Below are 5,659 nucleotides of genomic sequence, written 5' to 3' on the forward strand. Positions count from 1 at the left end.
TCAGTCAAAACCGGAATCCTGCAGACATTATCGCCCATCTTTACTTCCCGACTCTAACTGGCTAAAACAGATGAGCCAGGAAAAAACATTCTGACATCGGCCAATGAGGACGCTTTTGCCATGACCTGTCAATCAACTTTTACACTTTAATTTAGCCAGAGAAAGGTTGGCTGGGCTCCATGCTCTTTCCCAGCAAGGCTCGGTTTCAGAGTCACACAAACACACACACACACACACACACACACACACATACACAGTGGGAGCTGCCCAGTACAACCACACACTTCTATTTGTGGCTACTGAGCACTGAAGGTCAGAGTTAAATGCTTTGCTCAAGGGCACCTTTGTGGTAGCTATTCATTCACTTTCCACACCCACAAATGAAACTTTAAAGGCATTTCAAAGAGAGAAAAAAAGAGCATCTTATTATCCCACTGACCCCTATGCATTTTTGAAAGCGGAAAATGAAGTTGGGACATCTTTGACGTAGCCCCGAGGTCATGCAATTTACTCAGCCTATAAAAGAACACCTTAACTTTCAATTCAATGAAACGTAAAGAAAGAAAGAAAAAAAAAAAGGCAGTTGCAAGGTTTTCACCGGACAGCAGCGGCTGTTTACTTGACATTTCCACTCGCAATAAGAAAAGTGCATTTCATCATTTCTGAAAACAAGCCTGAGGGGAAAACCATCCTTCTCTGTTTGACTTTCTGACTCACATTTGGCAGAGCAGCTGATGCAGGAACGACAGAGCATTCACCAACAGCTGTCTCAAAGCTGGAAACCTTAATAATCATAAATCACCACGAGCTGCCAATCAAAAACAAACATCGCCGCCCCCTCCATCAGGCATTATAGTCTTGGATGAACGCGTTATCTGTGATCTGCGGCGCTTTTTGTTTCATTTCAGCAACTCGGATTAGTCGAAACATTTGAGGCACTGAGAAGTGTTCATTTTTGGCAGTCACAAAATAGGCCTTTGATGGGATGAGAGAGTGTGATTGGTGTGTGTGTGTATGTGTGTGCAGGTGTGTGTGTTGGGAAGGTGGGAAATCCTTAGAGGGCTATCTCATAATAGTGCAATGACAACAATTTCTTACAGTGTGTCTTCGAACAAACACATTGTCAAATGCACTTTTATACACTTCAAGACTTACAAACAGTACTACTCACACACACACACACAGACACAGACACAGACACACATATATTTGCTATATTTGCACATCTATCAAACACACAGAGATACATGCAAATGCACTCACACAACAATACTTAGATTGTGCCACAATTCAATATTGTTGCATGTGTTTGTACTAATAATTGTGTGTGTGTGCGTGTGTGTATTTCACAGTCATTGTGGAACACACACACAAACTTATTACTGCATGTGTGCACATATAAACAGAAACACACACACTCTTTAATACGGAAGACCACTTTAACAACACTTTATCTGTGTAATATATTTATAATTTATCTGTATTAATATGCACAAGATACCCATGCCTTTAAAAAAAAAAAGTCACTATTGCACTACTGCTCTTTTCTTTTTAGGATGTGCTTTAACAAAATGTGTTTTAACTTTTTAATGCATCGTGATCAATGAGAATGAGGATATATACAACTTGTGCACACATGTAGGCCACTTTTTAGCAAATGTACACACACATGAACACACACTGAAGCGCATATGTTAGCACATCCATGTCGACACATATAGCGGTTGGGCATGAACACATATGACATAAAACATAATCACCTGCGCATTTGGGAACACACACACACACATACAGTGAATGAGCCACACAGCAGCGTTGAAGTGCCAGCTGAACTGTACTTGATCTGCCCTCCACTTTATTCTGCAGCTCAAACATTTAAACAGCAGCTCGTCCAAACAATTCTCATTTCACAGGTCATTTCCGACGAGCGCGCACACCAATCAGGTCCTTTTTAGAAGAGTGCTCTTGCAAATAACCAGACAACCAGGCATGCGAGGGGGTCAACCGAGGCCTTGCAGTTGTGTCATAAATCACCTAGCAACCACAGGTGGCGCCAACATGGTGGTCCAGAGGTGAATAAGCTTTATAAAAAAAAAAAAGAAGGCAACAGCTGAGGTGAAAAGAGAGGAATAGCGGTTTGATTGCAGGCTGGTTGCAGGTGCTTTTAGAAGTTAACATGAATAATGTAGGAAAGTAGATTTGTTTCTAAATGTGGGTTACTTTGACACAATTAACTTGTCTCCAAAACACTCTGAGTTGCACTTTTTGCAGAGTCAGCTCAGGTAATCTGAACAAACTGTTAGCTGCTTGCTAGTTTACCATGGAATATTAAAGTCGTCATAAAGTTGTACTCAGGGTTTATGCCTGTAAACTTGGCTTTTCAAGGTTTGTAATGTTTATGTTGCTGCCAATGCCATTTTTTTTTTAGAGACATTGCATTGTAAGTTCAGTAAGAAAAATAATAATAAAAAAAAAAACAGAAACACAATCAGCTGTGGGCCTTCAACGTGTGAGCGAAAGAAAGAAAAAAAAGGAGGGACACAGAGCAGAGAAAGAAAAAAACGAGTGGAAAAGTGAAGCCAAATATATCATTACAAGCTGAAGGCAATCAGGCCGTGCAGCATAGAGGGGGATTAAAGAAATAAATTCAAAAGAACAAATGAAGAGAAAATAGGTAACAATTTGAAAGCAATCACTGAAGCCTTGCTTTTTTTTTCGCACAGAAAATGGAGGGGTGTGTTAAAAGAAAAAGAAAAGAAAGTTAATAGACAGACAATTTGAGGGCAGTCAGTGAATCCAGTCGCAGGAGGAAAAGAGAAAGAAAGAAAGAAAGAAAGAAAGAAAGAAAGAAAGAAAGAAAGAAAGAAAGTCATTTTATTTTGAAGGCAAACAGTGAATCTACCCTGAGAATAGAGATGTCAAGGGCGAGAAAGAAAGAAGAGGACGAAGAAGGAAAATGCAGAAAGAAAACAAGTCAATTTGCAGATCTATAGGAGGACTGTGGTGTGTGTGTGTGTGTGTGGTGGGGGGTGGGTGGGGTAGAAGAACAATTAATGACTCTGGCCAAAGAAAGAGAGAACGAAAGAAAAAAGGCAGGATGAAAAACAAAGGAAAGCAGGCAACAAATTCTCTCTTTTTTTTTCTTTTTTTTCCAGGTGTGCTGCAGCGCATTTGCCTTTTGAGACGTGGAGCTCCTTCACAAAGGAAAAAGAAAGACAGAAATGAAACTGACTTCAATCAGCGAACTCTCTCCGGATCCAGACCAAGAGAGAGAGAGAGAGAGAGAGAGAGAGAGAGAGAGTCAGGTGGAGGAATACAGTGGGCGAGGCTGTGGAGGTGACTCTGCTGTCGGCCTTGATCACGGCACAGAGCCGGGCTGTTAGCTGGACTCATATGCTGCACTGACTAAACCATTACCACCACCATTAATCACAGCCTCACGTCCACTCACATCACTAGGCTGCACTGGACGGCCGCCGACGAGCCCAGGAGCCCAGGAGCCCAGGATTTTCACCGTTAAGGCCCCCCTTTCACTTTCAAAACACACGCCGCAGCAGGAACATGGGTACGTCCCATATCCTGCATGTCTTCATCCCTGTTTCCTGCCATCCTCCTCCTCTCTCTCCTCTCTGTAAATAAAATTCATGTCAATCTGAAGGAAGGTGCACAAGTACAAAACAGTCATATAATTCTCACTGACATCATTGCAAATTAATCTTCTGCATATATTGCGGTCTATGTCGTACATGCATATATATGGATAGTTAGGCTTGGATAACGCATAGGTGTATATAGGTGGATGTGTGTGTAGCCATATGCAGTGTATTTTCAGATTTGACATATTTTTCCGTCCCTTTAGTGATTTTTTCTGTAATTCTTAGCTATTTTGTACTTTTTTCTTTCTTTGCCCATTCATTATTTCACTTAACATGTTAAATTACAGTGTGTCAGATAATGCAGTGTTTCTGAATGATATGTTGCCATGTTGGCAGGGCGTCAAGAAGCAAAGATCATACTAAATGATTATGGCTTCTTCATGCCTGATCTTTGCCTTGGTTTACTGGATTATCTGACCAACACACACAGGTCGCAGTGCATTAGTGGAAATCCCAGTGTTTCTGAATGAAGCCATACTGTGTAGCTTAAACACGGCTTAAAGAGGAAAAATAAAAACAGCTGAAAAGAAAAGGAAGCAGATTTCAGAGCAGGTCCTCTTGGAGTTGGAGCGAGAGCAGGAGCAGCCGAGGTTCAACTGGCACGCAACAACAAATATGAGTCAGAGGCTGCATCTGAAAAACTGTGATTTGCTCGACTGTGTAGATCATTCATGTTTCCTCAAGGGAAGATGTTTCCCGGCAGAAGATACAGCAGTACGGCGAAATTAAATGTAGCAATAATTTTTTCCTTTGTGCAGTGTGTGTGTGTATGTGTGTGTGTGAGTGTGTGTGTGCATCTAACGAGCCTGGACTCCGAGCCCGCCCCTGATGTGGAGGCCGGCGATACGGAGCATTAGAAACTCCCGCATCCCGCAGAGCATAACTAATATCAACTTTTTCATTAAGTTCCACTACAACGTGTAAACATTTTGTGTGTAATTTCTGCGGCGTGTCGAGACCGAACAAAACAAGCTGCCTGAAGTCGGTGCGGCGCTGCACTTGGTGTCGTGTAATTATCTTTTCCCCCCATTCCCCAAATTTTTTAACCTTCTGCAACTCAGAAATTAGGCTCTTTGGATTTTTTTCTCAAGAAGGATGAAGTTATCAGTCCTCTGTGTTAGATTAGATTAGATTAGATTAGATTAGATTAGATTGCATTCCATTACATTAGAGTAGATTCCAATTTACAGAAGAGGATTATTTTAGATTAATTTAGATTAGATTAGATTAGATTAGATTAGATTAGATTAGATTAGATTAGATTAGATTAGATAAAATTAGATTAGGTCTTCCAGGAGGCAATTAGATTAGATTCAACTAGACTAGACTAGACTATGCTAGACCATTCTAGGCTAGATCTCCAGGAGGCAATTAGATTAGATTAGATTAGATTCCAGGACTAGATTAGACTAGACTAGACTAAACTAGATCTTCAAGGAGGCGATTAGATTAGATCAGATCAGATCAGATTAGATTAGATTAGATTAGATTAGATTAGATTCCAGGACTAGACTAGACTAGACTATATCTTCCAGGAGGTGATTAGATTAGATTAGATTAGACTATATCAAATTACAGTACATTACATTACATTCCAGGACTAGACTAGACTATATTAGATTGTTATTTGGATTAGATTAAACTAGTTTACAGTAGACTAGATTAGATTAGATTAGATGAGATTAGATTAGATTAGATTAGGGTCACATATGTAGTGTAATGTGTGTAATGTATGTGCAATGCCAGTAGAGGGCTCTTAAATGTAAATATTTGTATAAAAAACAGCAACATTTTATTGATTTTATATTGTTGTTAGTGGTTTGATTGAGCTTTCGAGTGCTGTGTGTTCATTCATTAGTGTTTTTTGTATGTTTGTTTGTTTGTTTGTTTTTGTTTGTTTTAATTTTGACTTTTCAAGGCAGATCACTCACAGTAAGACAGCAGACTTTTGGGATAACTCAGTGAACTTGCTTTAATGCAACATCTATAATCTAATTTGTCTG

This window comes from Myripristis murdjan, chromosome 10, assembly GCF_902150065.1.
Source record: "Myripristis murdjan chromosome 10, fMyrMur1.1, whole genome shotgun sequence".
In the NCBI taxonomy this organism is placed as follows: domain Eukaryota; kingdom Metazoa; phylum Chordata; class Actinopteri; order Holocentriformes; family Holocentridae; genus Myripristis; species Myripristis murdjan.